Below are 13,489 nucleotides of genomic sequence, written 5' to 3' on the forward strand. Positions count from 1 at the left end.
GGGGGGGCAAGGATTGAACCCAAAGGTGCTTAACAACTGAGCCACATTCCCACTCCTTTTTACGTTTTACTTTGAGGCAGGGTCTCCCTAGGATGCTCACAGCCTAAGTTGCTGAGGCTGTGATCAACCTGCGATTTGTCTGAACACACACAACCTTTGTGTTCAAACCTGCAACCCTCCTGCCTCAGTCTTCCAAACTGCTTGGATTACAGGCATGCGCCATCATGCCCAGCTCCATCTAACATTTTAAAAACAGTAAAACAGAACCCTGTGAGAAACGCAGCCTGAAAATCTTACTCTGTGGTAGGGTCATCACTAAATTGCTGAGGCTGATCTGGAAATTGCTATGCTCCTGCCTAGGCCTCCAGAATTGTGGGATTACAGCCAAGGGTCACACTGCATGCACTCAACAGACCTTAATGACTAGCCCATGTTTCCATTCTTCCTACTCAAAGTTGGCTGACAAGAAAAATTACAAAGAAATTACTTTAGAGGTCAGTCTGGCTTTTTCTAGAATGATTTCAAGTTTCTCACAGAGCTAACAGAGGACCCTTCAATTCTGGCTTTGGTAAATGGGGCACCTTCTACAACAGGTCTATGAATCTTTTTGGAAAAGGGCACATTCCAAGTTTGTCATGGCACCTGGCTCCAGGAATTCCACTCCACTCTGGTCAGTCTACATGGCCTCCCTTGAGCTGGTTTCCAAGTCAAATAGTTTCCTTCTATTTCCTTAGGTCATAAAAAAACCCTGTATCTAATGCGTTTTCTGGAAATCCTAATGCATGAAAATATTTATAAAAGTTATGTGCTCCCCCTTTCTTCCCCCTCAAAAAAAGAAAAAAAAAAAAAACAGTAAAACAGGACTGAGAGGTTAGCTCAATGGTACAGCCCTTGCCTTGCATGTGAGAAGTCCTAGGTTTGACTCCCACCACCACAAATAATAATTTTAAAAAACCTTTGCAATGACTCTAAACATGTTTACCATATTCAAAATTTAATTTTTCATTATTCTATTCATTTTCTGTTAACACTGTGAACACCCTAGTTCCAACTTACAAAAGTATCCTTAAGAACCAAAGGTCATTACTGTACCTAACCCTCTAGGCCACCCTTTTAATCAAATGCTATAGGTGTTACCTGTGTGACAGAGAAAGGAGGGGTAGAAACTTGGAACTTTTAGATAATTTATCAGTTATAAAAGAAAGAAAAAGCTGCAAAAATAAGACAGAACCAAATGGATGAAATATTCAAAATTAATACCAATTCAGACCCACCATCTGGTTCCAAAAGTATATTTTTCCCAATGCTGTTATGTGTTCCAATGCTGTTATTTTGCCTAAATTCTAATCCATTAAAGTCATTTGATTTCAAAAAACTATTTTATAAATGTTATTTATTAATAATATAAAGTCATTCAGTTAGATCACTTTCCTCATTATTTCTGACATGATGATTAACAAAGATAGGATAAGGCTTTTTCTATCATTGTATGGACAAGAACAGGTAGGTAAAACTTTAATAAAAGGCATCTGGAAAGAAATGCCAAAAACAGCAACAAAGAGAAGGCCCTGCTTACTCAAATCATTAGAGGTAGGTAAATACCTAGGCCAACTTTGTCAATTTCATAGTTTTGCCAGGGTCAACCTTATTAACTAAAAAAAGAAAACAACAGCTAAAACTTGCTAAGCAGTTGCTAAACATAGTTCTAACACTTTATCTATATTTACTAATTTGATTCTCAGAACCCTGAGACAATTGTGCCCAATTTTAAAGACTGGAAACAGACACAAAAGTTGAGTAACTTTCCTAAAGTCACAAGGTACTACTAAAAGGCAGTGCCAAAGTTTAAACCCAGGCATTCTGTGTTCAAGTCTGCACTATATACACTATGTATAAATACATGTACATACTGCTGCTTATAGTTTCCTATTCCTACCACCCAAAATTTGGATTATTAAACCACATGAGTATCTTACTGAGTAGTACCTCTTAGATAACTACTAATAGGCAATATTTAAATGAATATTTTCAAAAAAAAATTTTAAAAACAGATTTTTCTCACATTTAACTTGACAAAATTACATGAATCTTCCCAAAGCATATTTAGATGGACCTAGAAAAGTTATTTATAAAACAAAATACACTAAATTTAGCATGAATTGAATGGAAAAGGACAACTTGGAATAATCACAACAATTTTAGATTATAAAATGCCTTGAGTATTTTTTGGTTGGAGGCAATCACTGACGAAGAAAATACTATTAATAACTGTCAGCCTAACTTTCTTTAGCCTAATATATATCAATCCAGATAATTCAAAGAAACCATACCATGTCAACCAAATAAGAATAGAAAAGCCTTCCATTTTCATTCTGCCAATTGAAAAAGGAGTCCACACAAATGTAACGTATATGAATTACAGGGCCTATGCATGAGCTTGTTTTAAAGAAAAGCTTACTGTTCTTTGAAATAGTGAAATATATTTATATCTCAGAATCTCAATTTTCTCTAAGGGAGCAAATATGATGCTCTCTAGGATTCCCATCCCATGTATTAAATGCTAATTATCGATCTCTTATTTTTCTATGTGAAATATCACTTTAAAATCTTGTTTATTGATTCTTTAAATACCCTATTTCCAAAGATAATGAAAAAAACATAAATTTTCCCTCCTCTTTATTACAACAAATTGATAGTATTTTAAAATTTGGAGTTGACTAACACTAAGGATCACTGACTTATTTGCACGAAGTAATAATTATGGTATCTAAACTGATCAAGCCTCTATATCTGAACACCAGTTTACAAGATGCAGGGGAAAAAAGTACAAATCTGAACATTACAAGGTCATGGGTCCAGTGGGGGTGAATGGAGATATGAACACACAAAGCATAAGATGCCTAAAATTTCCTTTAAATAATCCATGGAGAAGAAGGAATACAAATGAAACAAGACTGGCCTTATGTTGGTAACTAAGTGATGGATACATGAGGATTCACTCTCCTAGTCTCTCTATATGCATATGCTTGAAATTTTTCATAATAAAAAAGATTTTAGGGGTTGGGGTTATAGCTCAGTGGTAAGTGCTTGCCAATCATGCATGAGTCTCTGAATTTTGTCCCCAGTGAAAAAGCACATCTACACATTTAAAAAAAGAAAAAAAAAAGGTTTTAAAATCTATCATTACAGTAACAAATGTTATTTAGGCAGACAATTATGATTTGGAATGTTAATGCTAAAAAAGGAACAGGGATCAGAATACAGTATATTAGGACAGTGCTACTCAAAAGTGTGGTCCAGGGACCTGTGGTAGTATTCACTATTTACTGAACTGTGGAGAATTAAAAGGATCTAAAAACTTTCATGGCAATTTTACAGAATAATGGGACTGTTGAATCTAGTAATAAAACAAAGAGTTTGGGTTTGAGAAGAAATGTTAAAACATTTGGGAAAACTGAAGATTATAGATTCTTTTTTACAACTTATAGGTATGGTTCAAAGAGAAAAAACCAAAGTTTCTTCCATCCTAAATTTTTGCAAATATACTTCAGACCTGACACACTTAAACTGAAGAAATTGTCTTCTCAATCTCTATCATGAATATGTATGAAAAACTGCTCCACAAAATGTTGACAAATCAAATCAAATCAAATCATATTGCAGGTATGCAAGACAAGTTCAATAATTTTAAAAAATCAATTAATATAATCCATCATATCAACAGGCTAAAGAAAAATCATGACCATATCAATCAATGAATGCAGAAAAAGCACTTAACAAAGTCCAACACCCATTCATCTCAAAAAAAAAAAAAAAAAAAAACAACAGCCATGGGGCTAGAAATGATAGAATGAATCAAAGACATTACTACCCTCATGACCTGTGTATCAAGTACAATCAGCCGAATGAAAAGTTACACTCCATATATGTTTGATGTGTCAAAATGCATTCTATTGTTATGTATTACTAATCAGAGAAAACACTCAGCTTGGAGGTATACAGCTTATGTGTGAGGCTGAGGTCCAGGTTCCATCCCCAGGAGAGAGAGAAAGAAACAATGATCAACCATCAGCATAGAAAACTTCCTCAGTGATACAAGTAAGTCTCCAAAAAACCAACAGTAACATCAAGCTTAATGGTGAGAGGCTTTCCCACTAGGACCAAGAACAAAGCAAGACAAATATCTGCCACAGCATTTAGTTTAGTGGACTATTCTTTTCCCCTAACACTCAACTGTGAAAATTTATTTCTCTCTCTATAAATAGTATCTGCATGTGACAGCTGCTTACTAATCATTTAGTCAAAAAATGCAACTCAATAATTTTCTGCTGTTATCAAAGGAAAAGTATTCCCCAAAAAAATTTAGTCAGAAATACCTCTATTACCAAGAAAATAAAAATAAAATTACACAAACAAAAAAAGGAAAAGATTTGGAAGTGATTAAAAAAAATACATATTTTATATATATGTACATGTATATGTATATGTATATGTATATGTATATGTATATGTATATGTATATGTATATGTATATGTATATGTATGTATCACAGAAATTGCCAGGCATGCCAGTCTCGGCAACTTAGCAAAGGCCCTAAGCAACTCAGCAAGACCCTGTCTCAAAAAAACCATAAAATGAGCTGGGGGTATCGCTCAGTCGTAAAGCACTCTTGGGTTCAATCACTAGTAACAAAATAATAAATAAATCACAGAAATCAACCCTGTCTTCAGAAACTAATCACAAGTGTATTGCTACAACCTAATATACAACACTAAAATCCTTTGCATCTGTAGAACAGGAATAATTTCATATATCCAAGGAATTTTATCTTACAATAACCAACTTATAATTGAGAATAATTATACTGTTGAAGTAAACTTAACTTCAACAAACAGTGCAGAGACAAATATACAGCCACATTCAAAAAAATTACCTTGGAACCCTACTTCACATTATTTACAAAACTTAACTCAAGGGCTGGGGTTGTGGCTCAGAGGTAGAGCACTCACCTGGCATGCGTGAGGCACTGGGTTCGACCCACAGCACTATGTAAAAATAAAATAAAAGGTATTGTGTCTGGCTATAACTAAAAATAAATATTTAAAAAACATAACTCAAAATAATCATAGATATAAATTTAAAAGCTAATGCTATAAAACTATTAGATGCAAACAAAGATACAAATCATGACTCTGGATTAAGCACATGTAACAAAACCAATAAACTGAATTTCAAAGGTAAAAAACTTATGCTTCAAAGGACACCATCAAGAAACTGAAAAGAAAACCCAAAGAATGGAAGAAAATATTTGTGAACCATTAATCTGATAAGATGCCTATAGTCAGCGGTGCACGCCTGTAATGCCTGCTGCTTGGGAGGCTGAGACAGGAGGATTGCAATTTCAAAGCCAGCATCAGCAAAAGCTAAGCAATTCAATAAGTCCCTGTCTCTAAATACAAAATAGGGCTGGGGATGTGGCTCAGTGGGTAAGTGCCACTGAGTTCAATCCCTGGCACTCCCCCATAAAAAAAAAATGCTTGTATCTAGAATATATAAAGAACTCTAAACAACAACAAAACCTAACTGAGGAGGAAAAAAAACAAGCAAAGGATCAGAATAGAAATTTCTCTAGATAAACAAATGACCAACAAGCACATGAAAAGATGTTCAACATTATCACTCATTAGGGAAATTCAGATAAAACCAAGGATATGCCACTTCACTAGGAGCACTAGAATTTTTTTAAAAAGACAATAATAAGTGTTCATACACTGTTAGTAAAAATATAAAATGCTACAACTACTTTTTGGAAACCTCAAAGGTTAAACATAGTTACCCTATCACCCAGTCATTCCACTCCCAGATATACATCATCCAAGAAAACTTATGTCCACACAAAAAATTGTACACAATGTTAATAGCATTATACGGTACAATAATGAAAGTGAAAATGAATGAATGGAAAAACAAAATGTGGTTTATCCATACATTGGAATATTTTTCATTCTTAATATGAACAAGATACTTATTCAAACACAAATGACCATATACTGTGCGATTCCATTTACATGAGTTCTCCAAATGGGCAAATCTATAGAGGCCGAAATTCAGTTTGTAGTGGCCATGAGTCCAGAGCAATAGGGGCTTTTGGGTACATGCTTGCTTTCTGGGGTGATGAAAATATTCTGGAATTATATAGCGGTGATGGTTGGATAACTCTATGAATACACTAAAAACCACTGAACTGTATACATTAAAAGGGTAAATTTTATGGCATTATAAAACATACCTAAATGAAACCCTTGCTTTAAAAAAAGAGGAAAAAAAAAAAAACTAGGGCTCAAAGTGTAGCTCAGTGGTAGAATATATGGTTACATATGCAAGGCCCTGGGTTCACTTCCCAGCACCAAACAAACAAACAAACAAAATTAAGATAAAACTGGAAAAAAAGCAACTGATTCCAGTAATGCGTATCTATGGATAAAAATATGACTTGACAAAACAACCAAAATTGTATAGTCTTAGTTGAAAAGGAATCGAGACAGTTGGTTTTCAACATATAAATTATAAAAACAAAGGAAACTTCACTTTTTTATTACTGGTAAGTTCCATTCAGTAGGCCACAGAAAAATTATCAATATTATATTCAATATAGCTGGCCAATCTCCATTTTAAAATTCAAACAGACAGCTCTTATCAAAAACTTCATCTTAACCAAAATACCACCACTCAGAAAGCAAAGAATGCTTAGGGGATCTATATTTCTCAAGCAGTAAAATTACTAGTACAATTCTATAAAAGTGACTTTTATGAATGCAAGTAGCCTAAGTAAAAATGCCTACTAGTTCCACAAAGTAACATGTTAATTTTAGCTTTAGTTATACCAGAAAGGAGTGGAGGGTTGGGAGCATATAGGCTACTTTCTAATTAAAAAAAAAAAAAAAAACTGGACAGTCTGAAGAGGAAAACTATTTTGATGAACTAGAAAGAACAAGTTTTCACATAGATACAGTAAGTAAATTGGGATGGTTTACTGCAAAAAGACTATGTATCCATAAAACACCATACCTCCTATTCTCACAAACACTGTCTATTTTCCAAATGTATCAGCATCCACCTAAGTACATAATTACATGTATTATTCTTGGAATATAACAATACTTTGGTTTAGCTCATTTGTGTTTTCTTTCAACAATGTTGACAGGTAGCAGTGAATCATATATTCTGATGTCCCATATGCCTTATTATCAATGATAACCTCAGATGCTGGCAGCATGTTAAGAATATAAACTGAGGCTACTGATTTTCTCCTTCTCTGATGCTAAATGTTACCCATATACAAATATGGAATAGCAAATTTTAGTCAGTGGTGCAAACTCGAAACCAAATATCTGCTCCAAACACAAATATAAAAGTAAACCACAAAATTGTGGTACTTATTTTCATTTGAAAATGCCAACCATCCTCTACAAGATGAACTGAGCTGATAACAAACATACTAACCAAACTCTTTTTAAGAGAGCCATAATTTCAAGTGTTTTGTCTCAGACTACTGAAGTCCCAGAAACTCCAATACTTAGGAGACTATACACTGTATATCTCAGACTACCTCTATAACCAAAAATACTTTGTCAGACATATATATCCATATTTTCAGTGCTGACTATATCACTCATTTCTCAGAGGTCTTGAAAATCTAGATGGGAAGCAGAATAAAAACAGAAAAATAAGAACAGGTTAGAATAGATTAAGAAAAAAAGGAGAAAGACAGAGTGAGCAGACAGATCTCTTGGGGTTGAAGTCATCAAAAAGACTTCTCAAGAGACAGCAATTAAATAAGTCAGAGTAGAGTATCCATGAATTCACAATATCAAAGAGAAAGAATGGCATAAAAGATTCTAGAGATATTTCACAGGAACCACAAACAATGTACTTTGGCTGGAACTAAGGATTCACCAAAAAAAAAAAAAAAAAAAAAAAACACGAGAGTTAAGACTGAAGACCAAGTCAGGGCATTCCTAAAGAGTAATATGAACACCACACCAAGGAGCTTGAACTTTATTCTATATTTACTAAGGAGTTTACTGTAGGTCTGTATATTATGATGCAAAGAAGTGACAGTTTTCAAATACACAGATACCATTTACTCAAAGCATAAGTGAAACACAAATACTCCAAATGAAATACAACCTAACTGGGAGAAAAAGTGTTGAAAGCGCAGATAGAGAGGATAACAACAGAGTCAAGAGGAGGAGAGAACAGCAACACATAAATAAAACTGAACCAAGTTAAATAAAAAGCTACAGAGTTCTACTTTTGCACCTCCCATTTCTTAAAGTTTACATTTATTACATAAAAGCAGTAAGTGTAAGGCAGAATGGCTCTCATTGTATCAACTACTCATATGAAGCAAATTTACCTCAAATGTTTTACAACTGAACTGAGTTCCAAAACTGTGAATTCTCAGACTTTAAATGTGAAATGCCATAGCACCTATCAGTGTACAGATCTGGATCAAGGCCAAGAGGTTAAAATATACTATTGTGAATGAGTTCATCATAGTAACCCAAGCACATTTTAAGAGTAAATAAACGAGTGTCCCAATGCTCTGAGACATTAATAAAAAGGTGTGAAATAGCAACAGAAATAAAAATCCCTCATGACATTCTTCCCAAAATAACATCCTCCATCAAGGAGTAAAATGTGTCATTACTATCCTACTACCCCCTGCCCCCCTAATGGCCCAATAAAAACAATGTTATAAAATTTTAGTATAAGACAACTGCCTACCTTAAGAGACAAAGATTAAGAGGCAGTAGAGCTCTAACCTTTTTTAGAATGACCTCATTAAATTAAAAACAATAACAACCAGGAAGCGAGATCCAGCTTTATTTTTCCTAAACTCTGTCTGGATGACTTTCCAAAGGCCTGTGGCATCAGCCAAGATGAAAATTCCTGACAGTCCCCTAGGCTTGTGGTCTGTCCACCTAGTCAAACTGTTTGATCAACACAGGGGTACACTGGAGGTTACACAAGTGATAAGGAAGTCAACTAAGAGAGACCGCAGGTACAGGAACCATTCATTACATAACACTTCCAAGAATTTAAGATCTCTTTTCAACTGTGTTCTCAAAATAGTATTTTATACATTACCTTTATTACATTATCATAAATATATTATATCTTGACACCAAAGCATTGGGAACACGGCCGGCACTGAATCTACATAGTTAAGGAAAGGGAGAACTGAGTGACTGAAATACAAAAATTCTCAGCAACGGAGTTTCAAAACACCTGTAATTCTCAAAGATAATGGGCCGGTTCAACTTCAAACTTAGGCAGTTACCCTAAACTGCCTGCCCTTGGTGCTTAAAAATTACAGCTATTTTGTCTGTGAAATGACCCGCACCAAACTACAGCAGAGAAACAACAGATACTTGCACTGAGCAATCATTGTTGCAAGCGGAGAGCCAGATAATCTTTCCACGAGTTCCAGCTCCTCCTCGCCATCCGCCTCGTCGCTCCCCACCTGGGTTTTCTTAGAAATGGCTACAACAAGAAGCCACCTCGGGAGTTAGAGAGAAAGCGGTCAAGGGACCAAAATACAAGTTTAGAGACCAGCACCAACTTGTGGCGACGGGCCCGTGTATTTACGGCCTAGCGCAGCTCGGGCGCGAGACCCCGCTCGCCGCCGCGGACCAGCAGGGAAGGAGGGGTAATCTGGCGGAAGAGAGGCGGCAGGGCGGCCGCCTGTGTCGGTAAACAAGCGGGCGCGCCCGCCCTCCCACGGAGCCGGGCCCTCCCCGCGCCGGCGGAGCCCAAGATGGACGCGGCCCAGCGGCGGTCCCGGCCTGCCGCCCTAGCCCACAACGCCGCCGCCCCGGGAGGCTTGGCGGCCGGGGCGCCGCAGGCCGCCAAGGCCCGGCAGGCCGCGGCGGGGCGGTGAGGGGCCTGCGGCCCGCACCCGCACCCCGGGCCCGGTTACCTGGCGGCGGCGGCGGCTCCTCCTCCAGCTCCCGCTCCTCCTCCCTGTACGACGCTCAGCGCCCGGCGGCGGCGGCGGCGGCGACTCCCGCACAGCCCGCGGCGACGAGCCGAGCCCGGCCCCTCTCCGCCTCCCTCGGCGCCGCCGCCCGCCCCGCTGCTGCCGCCTCCGCCCTCCCGCCTCAGTCAGGACATGGTCTCCGCGGGCCCGCGCGCGGCTCCCGACTGCCGGAGGCGGGGGGAGAGGGGCGGAGAGGAGGCGCGGAGGCGGGGGGGCGCCGGGGGGCGGGGGCGGAGAGGGGGGCGGCCTCGGGCGCTGCGGACTCCTAATGGCGGCGGCCAGGGACCCGGAGCCAAATAAACCCCGCGGCGGCAGCACAACGTCAGGGCTAGACCCCGCCGCTCGCCGCCCTGTCATTGGCCCCGAGGCCGCCGGTGGCGCAGCCAATGGGCGGCAGTCTCTTTCCCGACGCAGGAGGCGGGCCGCGGCCATGTGACGTCACCGACGCGCGTCCCAATTGTGAGGAGGCGATGCTCGCCAAGCCTTGACCCTTCCGGGCGGCTGCCCTACTTGCGGGCTCGGCCGGTCGCTGAGGACGCCCTGGGGCGAAGAGGTTACCCCTCAGCTGTGCGGCTCACGGCGCTGAGGGCGGTAGGGGCCGCTTTTCGGCCGCAGATTCGCCAGTTTTGCGTCAACTCCGCGTCCCCAGACTCCGGAGTGAGCCGCTCGGTCCCTTAGACGCTGCTTCGCGGTTTCCCAGACGGTTTCTAACTCCTGACAAAGACCCTGGGAGGACGAATGTGTAGGCCTAGGCTAACCGTGCGCCCGTGTTACCTCTTGGCGGCTGTCGGCCTAGCTGAGGTTGTGTGCAGCCTCCGGGACACGCACACTTGCTCGCGTGCAAGCACCCTCTGCCACTCCCTGGCTCTCGTCCGGTTCCCTACGGCTGCCCTTTCTGCAGATGCAAATAAGCCTCACCTTCTTCAGGCAGCGGATGAATTACAGCCGTGAAAAATGAGGATCCCCAGAGCCCACGTTCCAGGCAATATGTTACATGGTGATGTTTTTGTGAATAAAAATAAAATAAAAATAACAGCCTAAGTAAGTCAGCCATTTGATAAAACCCCAGGAATGTGTCAGGTTTCTCTAGCTCGACAGCTTTGTTTTTTCCTCAGTGCCTTTCAGTGCTTCAGACTTTATTTCAAGAGTTTTAAAGACCATAAAACTTGTAAATCTCTTAAGAAGTTGTCAAAGAAAAACGACAACATTCCCAAAGGACCTTTAGCAGTTGCATTGGATAGGAGGACTATGTTATTCGAAGTTTAGTCAAACTTTTAATATTTGGATGGATCTCATTTAGTAAAACTTTCTGAGTTTTTCTTTACATAAATATGGTAAAGGCAATGTGTACAACTTCAGGATGGCTGACAATTATACCTTCTATAGCTTTCCCTCACCAACAACGTATTTCACAACCATTGGTGAAATTTCACAGTCATTCTAGCATACAGAGATTTTCAATATTCCCAGTCTTCCCAGAGCAATGTTAGCCCTTTGCCTACAAAACAACGCATATTCTCAAGCATATAATGTAACAGTTGCATGTAAACACCATGTTTTTCATAGAACAGTCGTTCAACATTTCACTTTTGAAAACTTTTAATTTTTTTTTTTTTAGTTTTCGACGGAAAACATTTTTTAAAGAGCTTTTTAATACCTCCATCTTCCCCCTTATGAACCAAGAGTGCAGAGTATTTCACCTACAAGTTATCAAGAATCACACATTGAACCGGCTGGGTGGCACACTCCTATAATCCCAGTGGCCCAGGAGGCCAAGTTCAAAGCCAGCCTCAGCATAAATAAAATACAAAACAGAGCTAGTAATGTGGCTCAGTGGTTGAATGCCTTTTGCCCCCGAGTTCAATCTCCAAAACCAAACAAAAAAGAATCACACATAGAGCCATTATGTTTAGTTTGAGGAGGGCATATAGTTTGGGTAAGGTTTATTAACTCAATTTAGCAAATGTTTAGTGAAAATCTACCATATACCAAGGAATAAGGACACAAAAGTAAGTAAGACACATTAGTAAAGGATTCCACAGCACCAGAAAGATGGTAAGACAAATATGGTAGATTATGCTAAGTAAATTAAAGTGAAATTTGTGGGGCTGGGGATGTGGCTCAAGCGGTAGCGCGCTCGCCTGGCATGCGTGCGGCCCGGGTTCGATCCTCAGCACCACATACCAACAAAGATGTTGTGTCCGCCGAGAACTAAAAAATAAATATTAAAAATTCTCTCTCTCTCTCTCTCTCCTCTCTCACTCTCTCTTAAAAAAAAAAAAATTAAGTGAAATTTGTAACTGAGAGGAAAAGCAAATCCAAAAATGATTCTGTTAAAGCCAGAAAGATAGTTGATCTGAGTCCAATAGTTCCCAACCCTACCTACACATTAAAATCAACCAAGGAGCTTTTTAAATTTTTGGATACACCCTACACACACACACATTCTTGGCCTAACAGACCTGCCTAATAGGAGGGCCTGTGCATGGATATGTTTTAAACACACTGTACAAGTAAATCAAAACTGTTAAAACTGTTGGCTGTACTACCCAAAGCACTATACAGATTCAATGTGATTTCAGTTAAAATCCCAATGTGATTCCTTATAGAAATAGAAAAAGTAATCCTGAAATTCATTTGGAAAAATAAGAGACCCAAAATAGCCAAAGCAATCCTTAGCAAGACAAATATAGCAGAAGGCATCACAATACCAAACTTTAAACTATACTACAATACTATAGTAAAAAAACAACATGGTATTGGCACCAAAATAAACAGGTAGACCAATGGTATAGAAGACACAAAAACAAACACACATAAATACAGTTATCTCATACTAGACAAAGGCTCCAAAAACATACATTGGAGAAAAGGTAACTTTTCAACAAATGGTACTGAGAGAACTGGAAATCCATATGCAGCAAAATGAAACTAAACCCGCATCTCTCACCATGCAAAAAAACTCAACTCAAAGTGGATCAAAGACATTGCAATTAGACTAATAGAGGAAAAGGGAGGCCCAAATCTTCATCACATTGGATTAGATCCCGACTTCCTTTACAAGTCTCCTAAAGCATAAGAAAATCAAAGATCAACATATAGGATAGATTCAAACTAAAAAGATTCTTCTCAGCAAAAGAAACAATGAGGTGAAGAAAGTGCCTACATTTTGGGGGCAAATGTTTGCCACTTGCACCACAGGAAGAGCACTAATCTCCAAGATATATAAAGAACTCAAAAAAATTTAACACCAAAGAAACAAATAACCCAATCAATAAATGGGCTAAGGAACTGAACAGATATTTCATAGAAGAAGAGATACAACTGATCAACAAATATATGAAATAATGTTCAACATTTCTAGTCATTAGAGAAATGCAAATCAAAACTAATATTTCATCTCATGCCAGTCAGAATGGCAGTTATCAAGAATACAAACAACA

General features: G+C 38.9%; 1 protein-coding gene across 4 annotated transcripts in view; it reads right to left on the bottom strand.

Annotated features, from left to right (window-relative positions):
• Positions 1-10,303, bottom strand: part of Zranb1 (zinc finger RANBP2-type containing 1) — a 51,669-nt gene extending 41,366 nt beyond the window's left edge. Inside the window, exon 1 of one of the 4 annotated variants that reach the window (XM_078024549.1) lies at positions 9,987-10,303. The gene's annotated coding sequence lies outside the window, so the exon portion shown is untranslated. Of the gene's footprint in view, positions 1-9,442; positions 9,703-9,986 lie in introns of those variants that run through there. The other 3 variants (XM_078024560.1, XM_078024562.1, XM_078024554.1) reach the window with 3 other exon arrangements.
• Between the last annotated feature and the right edge of the window lie 3,186 nt (positions 10,304-13,489).

Source organism: Ictidomys tridecemlineatus, chromosome 1, assembly GCF_052094955.1.
Source record: "Ictidomys tridecemlineatus isolate mIctTri1 chromosome 1, mIctTri1.hap1, whole genome shotgun sequence".
In the NCBI taxonomy this organism is placed as follows: domain Eukaryota; kingdom Metazoa; phylum Chordata; class Mammalia; order Rodentia; family Sciuridae; genus Ictidomys; species Ictidomys tridecemlineatus.